The sequence below is a fragment of the Pyxicephalus adspersus genome, chromosome 2, assembly GCF_032062135.1.
Source record: "Pyxicephalus adspersus chromosome 2, UCB_Pads_2.0, whole genome shotgun sequence".
NCBI lineage: Eukaryota > Metazoa > Chordata > Amphibia > Anura > Pyxicephalidae > Pyxicephalus > Pyxicephalus adspersus.
The window spans coordinates 26,087,418-26,109,748 of NC_092859.1; the positions used below are offsets into that span (position 1 = coordinate 26,087,418).

The 22,331-nt window shown below is 40.5% G+C and overlaps 1 protein-coding gene across 1 annotated transcript in view; it reads right to left on the reverse strand.

Moving 5' to 3' along the window:
• The window catches only part of PPFIBP1 (PPFIA binding protein 1), a 69,594-nt gene extending 47,970 nt beyond the window's left edge, over positions 1 to 21,624 (reverse strand). The window contains exon 1 of the mRNA XM_072398949.1: positions 21,495 to 21,624. The gene's annotated coding sequence lies outside the window, so the exon portion shown is untranslated. The remainder of the gene's footprint in view (positions 1 to 21,494) is intronic.
• Positions 21,625 to 22,331: the final 707 nt, after the last annotated feature.

Below are 22,331 nucleotides of genomic sequence, written 5' to 3' on the forward strand. Positions count from 1 at the left end.
GAGGAATGAGCCTTGTGAATGTAAAGTAGAAATGTGGCCAATCAGAGGCCGCCCCCCAAAACGTAGGCTGCTAATCTGACAATGTTAAAAGTTCACTATATGATCTGGGTGGCTTCACAGCTATATAATGCTGTAAACAAGTTGACAATCCGCCCTCCCGCTCGCCTGTAATTTGTAGCAGCTGAAAACCACCATCAAAGGGATCCCTTACACCCTATGATGTGCAATAATCCTCATTCAATTAAAATTTTTACATGCTAAGTATTGTGATGTGCCTCAGATTAAGATACATAATGGGCTCCAAAGAGAACCTGTCTCTAGTTATACATTTTAGAATGCAACTTTAAACCAAACTTTGCCTTGTTTTTGGATAGAGTTGGAAAGGGTTAGGCTATGTACAAACACGCAATATTTGTCGTTGGAAAGAATCTTTCACAATCTTTTCCAACGACATATGACTGCACGATGCATGAATGAGCGTTGTACATACAGCAACATTCTGCTCCATGGAGAGGGGAGGGGGAAAACCACGGATCAGCACCCCGCTGTGCCCTCTCCCCTTCACTTTCATTACGATCGTTCCTTGTCTATGGATCCACGGATGATGAGCGCTGTACAATCAGCAGATTCTTGTCCGATATCAGCCCCGAGCCGATTATCAGAGGAGAACCATCTGACATGTGTATGTAGCCTTACATTTAATCATGACAACATTTCTGTCTGTGATCCCCACTGGGCAGATTAGATACTTCCAGTTCCAGTTGTCCCTCAGCATCCAGGTTACATGATTTGATGGGTTATAAACTTTTTATTCACTGAGCGATTTTAAAGTTTATAATTTTTCCATGCTGTTATGTTCCACCGGAGTAAATGTGCCAACTTAAAACCTCCAAATACTTAATAACCCTCCCAGAGATCACAGTATATCCCCCTGACAATGCTTTCATCTGTTATACCAGACAGAATATTAACACCATCTTTGTTTAGACATCATACAGTCATCATCTACTCCTTGGAGCCGGATGCCAACTCTGACCACACAGCCATGTAAATCCAGTGGCCAATGTAGTTCTTGGTTGCATTGAGATGTCTGACACAGACCGACCCCTGGTACAACTTAATACCTTGCTACAAAATAACAATTATTGCTTGGGAAGAAGGCAGGAAATGCATCCTCCTGCCTGCAGCAGACTGATGACATCATTTCAGCCTAGACAAAGTCACCAGATTGGAGTATAATAGGCTTTTAATGATCAATTGTGGAACAAACACTACTGGTATATATAGCAAAATGTCAGGAATTTAGGCAGACATTTATGCAGTTACTGGATTTGTTTCATGGAGCAAAACACCAAGAATGGCCTTATCATTGCACAGATGGATACCCTGTAGCTGGTATTTGCTAAGATAAAAGATGAAAACCTGACAGGCAGGAATCGCATTATTTGATGCCCACTGTAACACATATTCAATGCTTCTCTGCTATTTCTATACAAAATTTGATGTTGATATTTGGCAATCCCTGCGCAATCTCTATCCCCTTGTCCCAGCAGACTGACCCAAGTCATAATCCAGAACAAATCTCTGCAGGAAAGTCCGACATGAGCTTCAGCGACCTCCTCCGCCATATGGAGACAATCTGTTCCCCTCTGCCAGGAAGCCAGCGGGCAAAGCTACATGGGAGAGGACAGACGCTGCTCCGCACCCAACATACAATTTACTAAATGACAGAGTCCTTTCACAAACTGACCTTGACCCTTTCACTGCACCAATGTAACTTTTTATGCAGCAGCAAGTAAACAGTCACCACTTCAGTCACCTTTACAGGTGCCAGCTTTCTTTGGGTGGCTGCAATGCTGAATGTAATGAGCGTTGTCTTCTGGCTAAAATACAAATCTTTATTCCTTTGTGAAAGCAGTCTTCAGGGAACCCCTGTTAGAAATGTACTATATCCACAGTTCCCAGTATAATATTGGGGTGGTCAGTAGGTGTGAGAAGAATGCCATCCTTACAGATTATTGGTGTCACTTACACTGACCTAAGAGGCATTAATTGCTCATTGCACAGGGAACCCCTAGCAATGTCTGAAGGACCCTGCGAGACATCATTATGTTTACAAGCTGTATCTGCTCCCCACAAAGCACATTGGATTGTAATAAGCTTGCAGATATCTCCAGTCAACAACACTAGCTGGGCTATCTTCCAGCAGGCAAATTCTAAACAAAACAAAAAAAAACCCAGCTATAGAGTAGAAAGAGAGCAGAGACGAACCCTTGCTCTCTATGTGGATGCAGCAGCCTCTGTGCAGAGGTCCAATTGTTCCCTTATCAAGCCAGAGCTCTCCAATTAACAGGGAGACCAGGATTTTCCAATCACAGAGCCATAAATCTGATTTCTGACAATATCAACTAAACAAATATACCAAAACTCTTCAACTTAGCAGTCCAAAGGGAAGCAAACTGACTCTTAAACTTACACTAATTTTAGGTATTTTTAGACAACATAAAGCTACAATACGCTTCCATACTTACCACCTTCTGATCTTCCATAGAAGGATAGCAATGCTGACCCATCCGTTACATTGTCTGCAGAGCACACAGAGAGGCAGATAGAGGATGGTGTCTGTCCAGAGGCAGCGTTATCACCCCTATTCCCAATAATAACAGAACACCCCTGGGTACTACCACCTGAGATGGGCGACACTCTGCAACTGACAGAATCACAGACTCGCTCTCCCAGTGCGGAGATACAACTGGGGGTGGGGGGAGAGAAACAAAGTGGCGATTATACAAGCAGCTAAATAACACAGCAGCAGAGGAAGTCAGGCTAAATTTGGATGCGAGAGACGATTCTTAGTAATTTGAAAGAAATGTACAACGATAAGACTGCAAGGCGGCTGCAAAGGTCCTCCAAGGGGCGCTGCAGTGTATTTTAATGGAGTGCAGAATTTAAACATTCTTCTAATGTGCCTTGAAAGAGATGTAAGCAATAAATGGATATTATTTAGTTTGCATTCAAGCAAAGTAGTTCAGTCACGGACCTGCCGCTGATTACAGAGCAGTAGCATGCCAAGCTATGTTCAGTGGTTTGTGCAAGCGGTTTTGCAGCAAAAAGCAGGTAATATCAGGCCATTCATTATCTTTTTATTTTTCTGTTTTTTTCAGAGACAGTTTGGTACCTTTAGGGACCTGAACAGGAGCTGCCTACAAGCACCTAAAATGCTTGTATAGACATAGACATGCAAATACCTGTAATGCCATCCTCAGCAGGAACAAAACAACAACATGCCCCCCAAGTATTGCACCCCTGACACCTACTCATTTCTCAGAGTGAGGGGGAGAATATTTATTATATTTATTTCAGATTCCAGATGTCTCTACAAACAGATAAAATTATAGCTCCTGTTATATCTGTTCAGAGTTCAGCTTTAACAAACACTTATTAGATTTTGCAGCAGAATGGTAAATTGGTGGCTTTACCTCCTATGGCACAGGAACCTCCATTCCCACCAGGGCTCTTTCTGGATGAATTATGGAAGTTCTTCTTGTAGTGCTATGCATTTACCCCAAACACCAAACAGCTAGAGTTTTACCAGTCCTGATCCAGGTATGTTATGTGCATGCTTGGGATGTTAGATTGTGGGCTCATGATGAGAGATGGTTCTCTGTACACGAATAACTGCTGATATTATAAAAAAATTATAAACTTTAATTACGCCAACTGGCCTGAAATAAATGATTACTGTACATCCCATTACTAAAATCTCATACAAATCTTGAATAGGTTAACACAAATCCAAAAAGTATTTTTATTTACAAATCTGCTGATTTATTAAATAATATTAGGTAATCATGCCGTGGAGGTCTTTACTCCGGATATGAGGTGACAACACTCATATCACTCCACTATTGACTTTGAAAAGTTTCTTTTTTTTGCTAACGCACATTACACAGGCTTGGTCCACTGTTGTCCCCATCAGGAAAGCCTTAGGAAAGGTCATGCAGCCTTTACTGACGTTCATGTAGACAAGATGACAAGAAGATAAAAGATTTTATTACAAACTGAAACGCAATTGAAAGTTAAAACCTCAAAGTACCAACCTGTTAGGGTTTGTATACAGTTACCACATTCATTTGAATGCAGAAACATGTATAGTAACACATCTAATGAGACATGGATGGTATCCCGGGTTGCCATTCATTCCAAAGAGCACCCAAAACACATCTTGCAAACTCACTGGAGCATTTTTGTGGTGTGCTTTAAAAAAATGCCAAATATATTTTGTGTTTGAAGAGCTGCATATGGTATAAATGGGATTTGTTACATACACGACAATACATGTGCGTAAAGTGCACCGCATGCCTATAGTGAGAAGGAGTCCCTACCTCTAATAAATGAGTACAGTATACCTTTAAATAACATGGCTATTTTTAATTCACACACAGCAAAGATGCAGAAGCACAGAATAGCTCTTTCCAAGGATGACTGCACATCACAAACACACACAAAACATCAACAGAAAAAGGAGAAAGCATGGGAAGAAGAAGTTTCCTGAGGCCATATTAACTCATCTGGGAAACTGCTGCGGACAGCAGTCACCGAAAGGTCAAAAAGTAAATTCTCAAATGGGAAACAAAGCAAGTTGGCTTCCTGCGTCCATGGGATGTGGCGCATTCCGCAAGATACACTCCAGGCCAACCATTGCACAGGGCTCTGATGAAGGTCGGGGTTACAACCCACAGCGGTCAAAAACCAAATGAAAGTAAATAGATAAAAAATACACAAATATGATGTTTGTACAAGAAATACAAATGACAGAACGAAGAGAAAAAGTGTAAACGTGCGAATCCCAATAATCTATGCAGTGCAAAGAGGGAGAGATAGGAAAGGAGAATGTGATAATGAGCACACAGCATTATTGTATAGATCTGTGTACTCTGAGCAACTCCATTTTTTATTTATATATAAAAACTAATTTAAACCCATTTTATCCTTTGTTCCTGATTACCTGCAGCCTTTTCCTGCCTATATGACCTCTGGGATGCAAGGCTTTTCTCAGGTTTGGTTTGCTTGACAACAATGAACCATGCCTGCCTAATGCAACCTCTTCTAGTCTACTGTGTGACCACACAGGAACATGGATAGTACACTGGGACAGAGTGTTGTCACCCCTTATCAAGCTCCTGGTTTGCTGTAATCTAATTTAAAGAGGACCGGTACATTGCCCATACTATAAGTAGACAGATAGCATTATTGGTTTCAATTGGTTGGGCAAGCAAAAAGCACTGCATTGTGGACAGGTAAAAGGAGTGTTGTGTGGCCCCCTCTCCCCAGGCCTGGTAGTACACAGTAATTATGAAGGAAAAAAAGCAAGGGGACATATACAAACATTTAAACATAAGTGCAAAATACAGGTTTATTATTTACATAGGAGAACAATACTGTTTTTATTGTACATAGATATACAATTCAAGAGTAATCAGTCCAATTAAGATAATCTTATCAACGTGGTAATGTAAACCAACTTCTGCAAGTAATCTGCAAACAGGGATAGGTGTGTGTGTATGTATATATATATATATATATATATATATATATATATATATATATATATATGGAACCATATCATATGTTACCAGCATACACATATACGGTATACAACACATATACAGGTTCTGTTTTCTGGCTAATAGTGCTGCACACAGTTAGCGCCTTGCTGATATGAATATGTGACTACAGGCAGAGACAGTCAGATTCATACTCTCTCTGCAGCCTCTAATAACATGAAAACCGCACGGTGCTCATGGTGGCCATGTGCTCTAGGATGTCTGCGCATTAGAATACATGAGAGTTCCGGAGTGGCAGGTTTATTTGCTCAGGCTTGGAAAAAGGAGGGTTTTTTTTTTTTAATTAAATCACTACCGGTAGGTGATATTGGCATCTCCATGGTCAGAGCTAACTATAGACGCAATAATGCACTTTCAACCAAAAAGCTGGATGAATCACTCACACACACACACTTGCATATTAAAAAGCAATTTAGCCAAAAGTTGCCCTGTAGTAATTACATGCAAATATATTGTACATAAACTTTTTTTCACAACCACCAAGACCTGCCCTACAGCTTAATATGCAATTACATTCCTGTGGCAGATCCGTGAACCACAATAAATAGCAGCGCGACATCTTCTGCATTTCCATTGCAAGTCTTCTCCTAATGGTACTGTAGAATGAAGCCAATAATCCTGCAGGTTTTTATCAGCAAGTCTAAAATTGTTACAGAATCGTTTCACCAAGATAAGGCTTGGCGGAGTTCTTCCTAATCTAGTTCAGACACATTATAACTGATGTCATGTAATTTTAATGTCTGAATTTGAGAAATGCTGCGAGTGTATATACACATCTGCCTTGGGAATCCAGGAAGCACTAAAAATTAAAAACACCTTCTTTGGTTTTAACAAGAAAACTGTAAATTTATTAACACTGAAAGCCACAAGAACCAACGCCAATACCCAAAAGCTCTAAATGGGAGCCAAGATTTCATCATTGTGCCCCTGCAAAACACCATAATCAGAACTAAGGGGCTGAGGGCTGACGAAGTTTGGGTGATCCATTGAAAGCTAATGCTAAGAAATAGGAGGCATTTGGTTGTCCAATTTGAAGACAACCTAAAACATATGGAATAGCAGTTTGTTTGCTGCTTGGATGTTTTTTGGGATGTCCTCCGTTGCTGTTTGACACCAAGTTCAGATCTGGAAAAGCTCTATACACTAAGGATTATCCAGGCTCGAGTCTCATTTGTATCACTTTTTGTACCATAGACTAAATAGCTGGAAAACTTACTATATCAATGAAAACTAACATTAATATGTATAGAATAAATATAAGTATATCATTAATAAGATAAAAATACTAATACAAATAAGTATATAATAAATAGGATATAAATACTGCAAGTTCTGGCGGCTGGTACAGTAAGCACATGTTAAAGAATTCTGGGGGTGACACACAACAAATTCCAACATGAACTGCCACTACCCCCACTACTAATAAAGCAAAGAGAAGGGACAAAAACATGACCCCCAAACAAGCACAGAGGTTTCCATGTCAGTTTTGTAAGCTGAACTCCAAACACAACAACTTTGTATGCAATGGTTGCTTTTAATTTGCTCCATGGCTCATGTACAGTGTTTATTTAGCCCAAATGTAGCCATAATTTAATTTTATTTAAAGTAGATATAACATAACTGGATGACATTTGGTTTGGCAAGTCACTACGTGTCATACACAACTATCTTTTGAAAAAAAAACATCCTTGCTGATTTCCTGAATCTCTTTGCAGCCATTAACTGCCTACATGTACTTCGGCAATGGCTGCATGACATTTACCAGAGTGGCTTTCCAGGTGGTGACAACAGTGGACTATATTGGTGCAATGAAAGTCGGGATGAATATGAAGTCTTTCAATGGGGCTGTATGTAACATGTGTTGACTATTTTTAGAATAAATTAAGAAAACTATAAAACAAACGGCCTTCTTTGAGAAGTGAAACTTTTGCGTAGATGAGCCGCAGCCAACTGCTACTATCTTAGCCGCACAGCTCCAGACCACAGATTTCTCATTCATGAACTCACAAGACTCGCGGCTGATAAGTCGTGGTTTGTGCAGGAACAAGAACTTCTTTCAGAGCTCCGACATGTTTACTGAGGCTGCGCTGTTCATGTGACCCAACGGCAAAAAATTCATCATGCTCTTTAATATATACAGTGTATATGTATTCTACACACACATGGTGTCTAAAGGTGAAATTTTACAGAACTACAGTTTCACTTTCAAGTTTTCATGATCAGACAGGTCATTATTGCAGAAAAGGATGGGCAATGTTTCTTCTGCAATAATTCCTTCTACCTGCCTGATCGCTCCAGGTCTCTGACCAAATAAGTGGAGGACCCTGCCCCGAAGAGCTTACAATCTAGTAATTATACCTGGCATACCTGGCTTTCTCTAAATGTGCTGGGAATAAACGTCATCCAAACCCATCAGGATGGCCAAAGATTGCAGGGAGGAAACGTTAAAAAAAAGAAGATGGCGGCAACCTGCGAGGGAACAGGGGCCGAGTAACACGTTCCATTTTATTCCAACAACACACACTGTGATATGTTTAGATTAACAAAATTAATGTATCATACAAAACATTTACCGTACATTTTGTATTAATACATAGAAAGCTGCTCAAATAATTGATCAAGCAAGAACATTTTTTGGGTTGGTAAACTATTATATTAAAACTTTTCTGTATTATAATACGGTAGATATTTTGATCAGTAAAATAGATTGTAATTCAGATGAAGGAACAAGTTGACGGTACATCAAACATATGTATTTGACTGCAAAGGATCAGTTTTGTAATATAAATATAAAAAAGTCAGAGAGAGAATCACAAATGGGTCTATTTATATAGCAGTGAATCTGACATGGGACAAAAAATATTCCTTGGTGGAAAATCAATTACTGCTATTAAAAAAAAGTCCCTGGAAGATTCTTCACCAGAGAATATTTCAGTAAGATGAAGTGCCTAAAAACTTACACAGTGGTGTATGCCCAGTGTTCTCCCCAGCCCCTTAGCCAGGTGCACAACTACTACTACACAGTATTTATATAGCGCCAACATATCATACCAAAGTTATGGTATGTCACTAACTGTCCCTCATATCTAATGTCCCTCAGGTACATAACGGCCCCCTAATTCTTGCCTGCCTAGGCGGCCGAGAATGAATGGGAGCGCAAAGCCCCCCGGGATACCTACGTCATGCATCCCAGGAGGCTCCTAGCCACTCCTCAAAGAGAAAAATTTGCCAATCTCACAAATGCACAGTGAGATCGGCAGTTTTTTTTCAGCCTTTGTCACCCGATCTTGCGCCTCGGTCGGGTGACGTAGGATGGAGAACTCAGAAGAGAAGACGAAGATGGCGGCGCCCGGACCACCTGCTCTGGGACAGATGCCGAGACGATGCAGGACAACCCCGGAGTGATCGGACTGCGCTGCGGGATCGAAAGGAGGGGGGGGGGGGGCAATTAACCTAACTGCATGTTTTTGGATTGTGGAGGAAACCGGAGAACCTTTTTTGGATTGTGGAGGAAACCCATGCAAACACGGGAAGAACCTGCAAACTCCTTGCAGATGTGTCCTGGCCAAGATTCGAACCTGGGACCTAGAGCCACAAAGGCCAGAGTGGTAACCACTGAGCCACCATGCTGCCCATACCCTGCACCTTTCACTAGCCACCGGCTGTTTTTGGTTGGCTACTGAACAGTTGGGTATACAGGGGCTGCCCCCCACCTACAAGTTCTTCCAACCCAGCATCCTAGATGCAGTGAGAAAGACATGTCTGTAGTCCTTGTTTGTTGGACAACCATGGCTCCCTTTATACAGTGAAGAAGTGTAGGTTGTCACTTAAGCACAGGAAGTTTATTATTCACTGATTTACCAGGTGAAATAATGCTAGATATTTTTTATTTTTGTTTGTAGGTTTTGATACATTTTAAACATACAACTGTAGAGAAAATAACATGAATCAAAATATTTGCAGGCTTTATGTGAATGGAAGAGACTACTCTTCTGGGTTTTGGCCAACCATCTATTGCAGGGGTGTCAAACTCAAATACACAGAGGGCCAAAATTAAAAACAGTCGCGTGCCAAACTTGACGTTTATTAAAAAAAATTGGGTTTTTCCCATCTCATTAGATATAAAACCTTTTCATATGGAAACAAAGAGGATTTGCTTAACATAAAATCTGGAACCAGCCTACAATAGAGAAATAGCACCGCTACTACAATTCCCTGCGTCTATAAAACAGTTCAATGCAGGGCCACGCATAGGCAGAGAGGCCGCTGGTCCATAGACTCGAGTGATGCCGGAAATTGTAGTAGTGGCAGGCCAGCTGCAAATCATATTTAGAATTTCTTTAGGGGCCAAAACAATTCCTTTGGGGGGCCAAATTTGGCCCTCGGGCCAGAGTTTGACACCCCTGATCTACTGCATATAATGCAGTTCCATTCATTAGTAGAAGACATTCCCATCAACCACAAGAAACTTTCACCTATGCAGAGATATATTCTTATAAAGCACCATAGCAAGTATAAAAATTTCCTGGTACACGTGCTGTTCTTCAGCCATGTTGTGGCCCCAGGCGGCACGGGCAGGCAGGTCTGCACAGGAGTTGGAGAGACAGATTTCAGAATTGGATAATGACATATATATGATGCGGTCTCTTTACCATCTACTTCCTTCATGTGTCAGCCAAGAGCTGCTTCCCATAAGATAATTTTACAACCAACCCAAACAAGTCTATACGTGTCAGAGGAGAGAATATGCGTAATAGGTCTTTTACAGACAAGAATTCACTATAAATACTATTGCTCACTCTCACCTTGCAGCACTAGGGTTCCAGGTTCAAATCCTGGTCAGGGCACTATCTGCATTGAGTATGGATCTTTTTCTGATGTCTGTATGTCTGTGTGTATAAATGTATAATATATGTATGTGTATATATCCCATGAGAAATCATGAGTATCTTGAGGGTAGTAACTAACAAAAGTGGTCAAAGTGAGGACAACTGGTAAACCAGTGAGAGTGCCATGGGCACCAAAGCCTCACTGATCCACATGGGGAAAGGTAGCCCACCTGGTTCAATACTGTAGCACAAACTCCTGAAAAACTTGGGCCAGAGATGGCTGCAGGAAGAAGTAAGTGTGATGTAAAGGATCTAATGTCAATGAAGCCATGCCTTAAAGGGTCAAAGTTATTCTGATGATGCACGGGGAGGATCTACACAATATTAGACGGTTGGTGTTTTGGTTTTAACTGATCATAATAGAAGCAATGTCCATGTAACGCATCCAGATATTTATTAGTTTTTGCATAGATCACTGTATTACTTTTTCTAGAAAGACAATGCCATCTTTGCTCAGGTATCATCCAGAATAAATTTAATTCCTGGATTCAAATGCCAACTCATTGATGACTCAAATTTTTGTGTCTGTGTAGATATTGGTGTTAAAAAATTCTTGGCTTTTAAATGATAAAAAGTTAAGAGCTTTTCTTATATATATATATATATATATATATATATATATATATATATATATATATATATATATATATATATATATATATATATATATATATTTTAATTTATATAAATATATGTATATTTTAATTTGTCAGACATATTTCCCTGTAGTTACTAAAAGGAAACCATAGCACTAAATGTGGCAGCACCATTCCAAAGAGCTCCCCTCGGTACTTTAAATACACTGACATAACTCATGTATTGCTCATGTAGTCGCTTAGAGCTGCCAACGCCCACTTGACTAAAGAACGCCCAACCATTACTATCATGTTTAATACTCAAACCACAAGTATTAATGGGAGATATACGATAAAATATCCTGCCAAGCCAAGCTATGGGGCTGCCATTGTGGTTGCTTTAAATAAATGCTAGAGAGGGCGAGAGAACACTTTTTATTCTGCTGTTAGAGTTCTACTTTAAGGATCATTACAGCTTTTTACTTGAATACCATAGAGAACATATTATTACAAGGTACCACTTTTAACAAGCAGCACAACCGCCATGCTTCCATCTTGCTACATCAAGGCAACATCTGAAGGGAAGTACAAAAGGATGGGAGAGTGAGATAACATGACTGATTCCCACGCTTCCATCTATCATGGAGCACGAGGAAGCAGATTTTATTTATCCATTCACTGACATGGTGAGCAGCTGAAATGTTTGTTAGGAAAGTTTCTTTTTATAGTTACATTTACAAGGACAAAACCTCTAACTATTCCATGAGTTAGTAAAAGAATATTGTGACCCCTAACACAGTTTTCATATTTACAGACCTCAAACCCCAACATTATGTCTCATTCCTAGCAAGAATATATCATTAGGGCAATTTTTCCTCTCTATGAATGTGATGGGAAATCCAAATATTATAGCTATATGTGCAAGTATTAGTGATTTGTATAGAATAGTTATTCTTACTTGGACATACACTTTAAATGACACATTTTCATTATAAGTGCTGATTTACAAGCAGCAATCCCACTCACAGCCAGCTATCTTATCTGCACACATAATTTGTAGTCATATCCTCCATTAACAAGAGATTATCAGTTTTACAATGAATCAGCCTGGGCTTCGCACTGACTCACTGCTGAATGCTTTGTGTGCTGACCAGTGACCGGTACAAAAATACAACAGCCTACACACAGCTCATATTACACCAGAATTACAGCAGAACATGGGACAAATATATAAAATCCCAACCTATTATTATAGAGTATTTAAATAGCGCCGACATATTACACTGCACTGTACAAAGTCCATAGTCATGGCACTAGCTGTCCCTCAAAGGAGCTCACAATCTAATGTCCCTATCGTAGTCATTATCACAGTGTAAAGTCAATTTTGACTTTTTTGACCTGGAGGAAACCCACACAAACACGGGGAGAACCTGCAAACTCCATGCAGATACTCGTCTGGCCAAGATTCGACCTAGCGCAGCAAAGGCAAAGGAGTGCTAACCACTGAGCCACCATGCTGCCCGTGTGTATATATTCTACAAAAAAAATTAAATGCATTGTTCCCTGTGTATGAGGTCTAAATTTAAGCACACATTACAGTCTGAAATCCCTTTTAAGCCACCTACGGATGTCAGATCCCTGTGAATGAACGAGCGCTGTACACACAGCACAGACCATGCTGTGTTCTTCTCTATGGGGGAGTAGTACAACAGTGGTTCAACATTGCGAGACGAATGAATACAGACAAGTATGACCGCTCCCATGTATGTAATAGAGTTGTCCAACTCTAATCTTCAAGGGCCAGAATCCACACACATTTCTAGTATTTTCCTAACAGGCAGCAGTAAACATAGCAAGGTTTGGTTTGTAAAGGTTGAGAAACACTGACCTGTATTTTGTACAGGTCGGCCATTGCATTCCAAGATTGGGAGATTACACAGATTGCACTGTCCAGCCAGCCCTAACTTTTCTATATTTATTGATGAATATTGTTATTATATAAATATATATAAATTGATTTAATATACACATTTACACACTGCCTAACATGTGGCAACCCAGACTGGAAGTCCAATAAAGTCTTATGGTTAAAAATAAGGCCAATACTCTGCACTTTTCTTTCAAAGAAAGCAAAACAAACTTTCTAGAATTACTTCTTAGATTAGAGCTTTGAAGATTAGGAAAGCCCTTGCAGATGCCTTTAGCTAATTAAAGGCTTCTTATCCAGATTGGCTAGACCTCCCCTGTGAAGGAGCCTTAATATCTCCCAGCTTGTCTCAAATTCTCCTGATATGGAGAAATTCTGATTACTTTAGGCCATCAGCAGGGCCCACATAAAAATCTGCTTTTTTTCTGATTGATTCTGACATCAGCCAAAGTGTTCCCAGGTTTCATGAATCAATATATGTAGATTCCAGAGACACAGCATCATCCAAGAAGAGGTTTCAGTGCTGCGATCCTTAACTCTTTTTCACAGTCCCTTCTTCGTTATGCAATGCTATACACAGCTGGTTTAAATACCTGTCCTTTGTAGAGACAGCATAATGTAACATAATATGGCAAAGGAAAATACATTATAATATATATGTAAATAATGTAAATGTTATAAACCTATAAATCAGGTTTTACTTTTTCAGACAGTTTGGGGTGCACTTTCCAGAATAGGTGTCCCCTAATGAAAGGTATGCTACAGACCGACTTTGAGTGTAAATTAGATCTTCATTCCAGAATGAGTTAGCACACTGACTGATCTAACAAAACTGAGCAGACTATGAAATAAGTCTGTTTGTTTTTCATGAATTCTCCACCAAATGGAGTTTGAAATTCCCTCCATAGGCAGCTCTGTTTATCCATAAGCCTGACAGTAATGTAAACTGTATATCTCAGACACGGTCCCACTAACGACAACCTATTTAAAGTGAGGCCAGAAATCTCTGGAGGTTTTGTGTATATTGGTCATATCAGATGCTCCGATGCCTATACATAGAACACAGCGAGAGGGACTATTTATGAAAGTCGTAAACCATTAAATCCTCCTCTTTTTATAGTCACCTCCAGTAATGTCCCCAAGCAGTTTTAGAAATAAATATTTGTCTAGACAACTCAGCCATCCCTGCTGCTTAAAAAGCTCATTAAGCAAAAATATTTTATAAAACCTAGAGCAGATTTTCATTTCTGATTCAATAAAACGTTTGGTGGAAGTGAACATGAAGGTAGTCCAACAAGATGCCATAGATCAGATCAAGTGTATGTGTATTGGGCTTTAAAGACATCAGATATATTTTTCATGTTATGTACATGCTTTGTAATGTGTCAGTATTACATTCCAGGTATTTATTACCACTTACAGAGATCACAGCACTCCCCTGACAGTACCTTCATCTGTTTTTACCTTCAGAAGGATGGAAAAAATGTTGTTCATCCATCATTACCAACTACTTTTCAGACTGAGATGACACAAATATGGAAATTCTGGTGCCTGCTTTTTTACAATGTAGACGTTTATTCACAACGTAGACTGGGGAAAAGTTTCCTCCTGGAGACTGATGAGGAAATCGCAGCCATAGTAAGCCATATTAAGGTGGAGATTTTGGGGGGAATAATAACATTCATATCTGAAGATTGTGACATTTCAGGAATTTATGTACTCAGACGTACTGAAAGTTCCACATTAAAAAGTCAACCCTTACCTCCAGTGTCAGAATGATACCCCACTGATGTGATCTCGAATACCACTTTTTAAGATATGAATTCATAAGATCACCAACGTTGGAAGTGATTATTTCCAGTGACCGAAGGATAAACAGGAGCTGTACACACAGAACAGTTCTGTTTCAGAGAGGGAAGGAGGATTTGTGTGTTAGTTTACTATTAGTGTGGATGTCCGGGCATTGTATATTACTGTGCAAGGTGTGAACAATCCCCTAACAGAATATTAACCACTGAAATATTCTACATTCATGAATCCAAAGGAAAAATAATTCTAAGGTTTTTAAATATAATTCTCTTTCAGCTGGCTGATTCCGTTTGAGGCCAATTAAGCTCCTTAGAAAAGTCTTCTTTTATAACCCAAAGTAGAAAACATTTAATTTCTTACTGTATTATACACCTTAGTAGATTATCACCAAGAGCATCTCAATTAAAAGTGGAGTTCATGCATCCGGCAGCAAATATTAGCACTTAAGGCTTTCATGACAACAATAGTGTGGGAAACTGAAGACCAAAGTATTCAATTCCTTTTAACTTGACAAATATTCATTAAAAGAACAAAAAACCATTTCCCAGTTTCGGCAGAGTAATCATTGGAAGGCTAAATTGAGGAATACCAGTTGAAACATGAAATCAGGCTGGAAGAAGTAACAGCTGGTCTGTAAAATGATAGGTGGGAGGGGTAAATGTTTAGTAGGTATATGGGAAGAAAAGAATTCAGGAAGTTTTTCCATTGGTAGTCCAAACACCAAGCAGACCATGGGGCACAGCAGGGAATGAGGATCATAGGAGGATGTGCTTTGTGTTACAAATCCTCTGGCAGGTAAAACAAACCCTATATATAGAATGATTAAGTAGCATGCCAACTGCCCTTCAAGGCCCAGTGTTTTTGGTGTCTGTCTGCCCTGCTGCACCAGCTACTTCCACGGTCTGATGCAAACAGAATTCCTGGAGTCTTTTTTTCCTGCTATGAAGTTATTCAGCCTTATGCAAGAATGATGAGTATTTTTCTGGAATGTGCCATGCAAAAAAAAAAAAAAAAAAAAAAACTACACACACTTAACTGTTTCAGGAACAAATGGCGGATTTCAGCTACCCATGTGCCCATTAGCAAGGTCGGTGACCTGCAGATTAACAGCACAATGTCAAATTAGCACCATGGCACCGGGGTTGTCTCTGGATTTAAGCAATGACTCCCAAGTAAAATTAGTTCAGCAAACGTATAATGCATTTCAAAAAACACTGAACTGTGTAAAGCAGAAGAATATCCCACTATCGGCACTTTAGAAAAATCACAGTAGCCAAAAAAAGCAGGCTTTCCATGGTGCTTGCGGAAGAAGCAATGGCCCCAAAGATCTTGATGTAAAAACTTTGTCCATCAGGCCAACAGAAGACAGAACAGGCAAACGCTCATTTTGCCAAAGAAAACTTTAGTCTACTATATGAACAAAAGCAGTGAACTAACAAGAAACACTCAGCACACAGGTTGTGTATTACGTGAATTTATAGGGAACAATTTCTTGTCTGACTGGAGTGCACTTTTAATGGGAACTCTTAAAACAATCTCAGTAGGAGATAAAAATCCTGCAACAGGCATAAAGAGCGCAAGAGGTAAACAGACCTTATCTGTATAATAGTTCCGCTTGGACGATTCAAGGAGTTGCTGGTAGGGTTTGAATAAGAAGCAAGGCACCTTCACCGGAGCAGAGAACAGAAAAAAAGCCCATATAGTTGTTTATATAACGAAAAGGTAGCATGATGTTAAAAAATGTTGATTGAGTCGTTTTTGTGCATCAGTTGTTAAAAAAAAATATAAAAAAAAATCTTTAAAGTTTAAAGTTAAACATAAGTTGATTCAAAGAGCCAGTCCACAATACACAAACAGTGCTCAGTTGAAACTGCTTTGTGGCTTTTAATCTCTTGGTGACTTTATTGGAAATATTTCACTCCTGCTATGTCCATTGTGAGGGGTTTTCTATACCAGGATTTTCCAACAATCCTGCTGAATTTTATATTTTAAATTACACAGAATGTAGGAGCCCATTCACAAGCATAACAACAAATGTTACCCGTGTTGATGAGCTGTGGTAGCATTATTCTTTAGCATTCCAGTAAAAATGCAAGCCTGATTGTTGGTCAATAAAGGGGTATTTTGGCAGTTCATTTAAAAAACAAAATTCAAGTTAAAGAGCAATATAATGCATATGCATATAGAACACTGCAACGTGTGAATGGCAGAGGAGAAGCTGGAAGCTCCTATGTGGACATGAACAGAACTGGGAAATATAGCTGGGGGATCTTGCTGTTGCTACATCAACCCATGTTCTATAGGGCGGATGATGGAAAAGCAGAATCAGATTCCCCTATTAAAGTTTTTACTCTGTACTGAGTACAGAAACAGATGCATTTTGGGGTAAATTTAGAAGCCATAACTTTTTTTGGGAAGACAATCTGGGACAAATGTGAACAGCTGTTCTATACCTCTTCATAAACCATTCAAAGGGGGGAAAAAAAAAGTCTGTAAATGTTTATTGTAGGAGTGGAAGGTGTCATTATTTCCCAGACTACAGGAATTTACCCCTGGAATGGGCCAGTTACAGTACTCTCCAACTGGAATTTACACAACACAATTACATGGCAATAAAAAACTGGCAGGAATTCCTTCAGTGCTTCACTTTAAACAGTAGATGTAAACCTTTATGTCTTGTGTATTATAAACAATTGCCATGTTTTTAAATACATTATTTGTTTTCTGGTTTAGTATTTTCAATTGATTATGAATGAGTTTACAATGGATCCTTTGTAAATAAACAGAGAGAATACAGAGAAGAATGCCAAGCACTACCAATTCAGAGATTTAGAAGCTTAGTGGATGGCATTGCCAGGGTGGCAAGCACTCTGCCTTTGCAGGAATTCCCAGGTCCAAATCTCAGCCAGAATTAGATTGTGAGCTCTTCTGAGGGATAGTTAGTGACATGACTATGGATTGGTAAAGAGCTGAGTAATAGGTCAGTAGTATGCAATGTGCTTTCTTTTCTCAGGTTATAAAAGTAGAAAGGGATTATTCCGAAACACACTCTTTTAGATGTATGCTCATCAAAAAAAAAAAAATCAATTCTCTGATTGAATATTGATCACCGTATTGTGAACCACCTAATATCGAACAGATTTCTGCAGAAACCTAAAAAATATCATAATGGCATCAAGTGGCACACAGATATGCAGTTGTTAATTGCCCGCAGCTCCCACCAGCACATAACTGATGATAAAATAAAAGTCCTTTCCTGATAAAAGTACAATTGATTTGTCAGTCAAAAAATTGCCCAAGCAGATGTTTGATTAGTTCACTTACTTTATTGAAAGTCTAATCTAATAATAGTGATGCATAGTGTTCTCCAGGACTGTGAAGAAGAGAAACAGGCCAACATGGCGATGTGTGATGGGCATAGTAAGTAAGCTGGTTAGTACAGGGGTATTAGGGCAAGTGAAGGCGAGCAAGGGTAAAATATGGAAGAAAAAGGAAATTAGGAAAAGAAAAGTAAATTGGGGTTAAAGTAAAAGTAAGTAAGAGGGGAGGGAAAAGTGACGCAAGGGAAAGGTTAATGGCAGTGGGACACTGCATGGTCTCTGTAGCCGCTTTCTGTCTTGCATGGCATTTCTTGAATCTGGTTTCCTGATGGTAACAACAGTGGATTATACTTGTGTAATGTGTGCAGAAGCCTCCATTGGAAGTGAATATAAAAATATTAAACTTGACTTTGGTTATATGTTAACAAGCATGGAAAGTGTTTTCAAATATCAGCTATAGATGATAGAACTAGAAGAACTAGAAGTCCTAGCATGCCCTGTTCCACAGCAGCAACAGAACATGCTGACCCAGAAGCTTCTATAACCACCGCTTAACATTTTATTGTCTGTACTTCCAAGAAAAAAAAAATACTAAATAAATATTTTACTGCCAAAGACTTCTCCATTCACAAGCCGGAGGGAAAAATAATTCACTTATCTCCCAACATAGTACGCAACCCGTCAATTTACAGGGGACGAAATGCGGGGTATGAGAAGGAGGCCAACAAAGCGTGCAAAATCGCAGCATCCGGACAATTCTGGAAGGGGTTTTACAGGCAGCCAAGAGAAAAGACGAGAAGCTAAAATAAGCTGGGGGTCATTTAGGCTTTGGCAGCCTGGATATAAAGCAGAACGCAGAGTTTACACACAGTGCAGTGCCATCTATACTCAGGGTAGGCTCCCCAGCAATCAATCATGGTGCATTGGAGAGCACAGATTTGGCTCCCTGCTAAGCTTGGCATGAGCTCTGCAAGGGCTGGGAGATTATTATTATTATCAGAGAGATGGCTGTTCCCCTGCTACAGATTGTGTCTCAGGCAGTAATATAGAATGCCCAAGCTACTAACACCAGTTCAGATTTATTTAGTGTCATACTAGGAATTATCATAACACAGCGATACCCTAATTCCTGTATAGCAGCTATGATGCCAGTCTTACCAGAACCAACAATGTGCGTGGAGGGTTGCATTGGATCCAGGGATGGAAATCCAGTTTATATTGATGCCAGGCTGGTTTAGCTAAATAACTAAATGACTATGGTAAGGACATTACATTGGTAGCTCTTTGAGGGACAGCTAGTGACAGGACTATGGACCTTGTACAGCGCTGCGTAATATGATGGCGCTATATAAATACTGTGTATTAATATAATAATAACTAGGGCTTCTGCTAAACCCTAATAAAGAATTCTTTGGTAAGTACTGAACTCACCACAGACAGAGGAAGGACTACCAATCTGTAAAAGTTCTGGACTTTGTGGTGCCAAACTGCCTAAGGTGCCTGCCTGCAAATCATGCCAGGAATGCCAGCAGTTGCAGTGTGCAATAGCTGTGTACCCATTGTGCCAATCTGCCTTAGGAATATTATATTGTGCCAGCTTAATAACTGAACCAATGACTGCCCATCTCGCACTGTGCTTAAGTCCTACATCAGGAATCAGTCTACTGGCTTCCACTAAAAAGGCTTTATCTGGTGTCATCATCTACGTCCCGGACTGACATGCCAGCTCAGAGATGACAGAGCCGCTTCTTTCTGCTTTAGTACCTTTGCAGCCCTTTATTTTTATACCAATGTCAGACACAGATCAGCCAGGGCTTCAGCCTCTTGCTTTGGGAAGTGCCATAGAGTTACAATGTTGCAGCCTGAATACTGGGAAAGAAGAGACTGTGGTAATGCTTCATTCTGACTGCAGGAGATATGAAGAAAATTGCAACATTTGTTGTGCAGTGTGACTTTCCTGTCCTGGTACACTAATAAAAGCCACCACTGTGTCCTAAAAGATGGCTGGGAGCTGAACCCAGAACTACCGGGGGCTTATAGTACCGTCAGCGCCCCATTTATGGATCCAGAACCGGCAGCTCTTCTATGACTACCCACATTAGCTTGTCTTTCCATTTTAGCCCAGGATGGCATCTGGGCCCTGCCCTCAGTTTTCCCCAGCCGGCCCTGTCTTGCCACCCCACTGCTCCAGGTGTTTTCCTTACTGATCTGAGGACAAGGGACCAATTGTTCCCCTCAGTGCAGGGAATTCTCTGCCCCCTCATTTCAGGTTCCTGTCACACGCTCATGTATCAGCCTGGAGGAGACACAAATAACAAGAAGCTTCCACTTCAAAGCTATGAATACTTCTACAGGCAGCGGGACGCAGAGGTAGTGAAGCCTGGAGGGGCCAACCAGCCGCCTCCACCAGAGAACCTTTAGGGCTTGCATGGCAAATATAGGCAACCAATCACAGACTGACAGCCGACCCCCTAGGTGGAACTACAAGTCACAGAAAAAAGTCTCTGCCAGTCTTTATTTCCTGTGTCCCCACCTCCTAGATTGTAAGCTCTTTGGGGCAGGGTCCTCTCCTGTGTCACTGTCTGTCATTAGCAACCCCTATGTACAGCGCTGCATAATATGTTGGCGCTATACAAATCCTGTTTAATATTAATAAGAATAATGTAGCAAGCCGGGGATTCCTGGCCAGTTTCTGGGTGCACTGTAGTACAATGATTTCCAGGGACATTGTGGATGGGCTGGCACTTCTCAAACATCTGTATACTCACTATTTAAGATTTTCTTGTATGAATTTTATTCTCATGTGTTTAAACTTCAAAAATACTTTTAATATCCCATAATTAGGGATTTCAATACACAATCTCTGTAAAAAAAAAAGATCTACAAGTCCCAGCAAGATCAACATGAAAGGAAAGTATTTTGGTGTGTTGAAAAATCAGTAGCCCCATGAAGTAGGGAGGTGGCCCTGGACCCCCAGATGAAGTTGGACTAGGGGCCACAGTTCCAAGAAAGTTACGGAAAAGTTTTCAGCAAGTTTTCCCTTTCCAGTTATCACCTACCTGGCAGCCAGAAAGTTAATAGATCCTCATATAGAATCAATGCTGGTCAAAGGGAGGAAGCTGGGGAACTACAAGTTCCAGCATGCCCACAAAAGTAAAGCTTTGCTATGTTCCTGCAGCACACACTATCCTTGTTTGCTCTAGAAGTTATAGAGGTAACACCAAGGGGATCCCAGGGCACAAACTGCCACCACCTCAGGCTGTGGCCCCGTGGCCCCTGGCACATGTTTGACACTTAAAGTAACATTTCTCCCTCCCACTTCCCAGCTGGATCTGTCTGTGGCTTACCTGCCTGCTGGTGTCCCGATTGCCGCTCCGGAGCCGCCGATCTCCCCCCACCGATGCCTGCAATCCGCTTCCCTCTGCCGCCTCCCCTCCCGGCTCCCCTCTGTCTCCCCCGACCAGCCCGAACTCCTCGTGACGTCACTAGACCCGCCCCCGGGCACTCACAAAGTCCTGATAGAAGAAGGGGCGGGGAATTGGCAGGATCGGCTTCCTGGGATTGGTCAAGAGAACTGTCAATCTCTGAAAGTGAACATTCCAAATTTTCCAGCAGATCATCCTGATGTGACTAAGAGAAACAGGAAGAGGAAAGGTGGATCCCGGGAAAAACAGATCACTGGGATCACTGGAGCTCTGTTTTACCAGGGGAGAGAGACTGATAAATTAGAGAACTTTATCATGAGAGGATCTATCCAGCTCTGCAGCCCAGAAAGGGAAGATGAGATTGATGAAGTTCTGGCTCCCAGGAAAGATTGATCATATTCTCAGAGACAGGGATGGAGATCTGGAACCCAGGAAAAATAGATCAAAGTTATGGGGATTTGAAACCCACGAGAGACAGATCAGAGGGATAGAAATCTGTATTCCTGCAGAGATAGATCAGAATTATAGGGATTTGGATCCCAGGAATTATAGATCAAAGGGATAGAGATCTGGATCTCAGGAGAGACAGATCAGAAGATTTTGAACTCTGGACCCCAGGAGAGAAAGATCTGAGGGATAAAACTCTGGACCCCAGGAGACATAGACCAAAGAAATCCAGATCTGTAACCCAGCATAGATAGATCAGAGTGATGGGGATTCAGATTGCCACTGATTGCCATTCAATCAGCAAAGTAAATA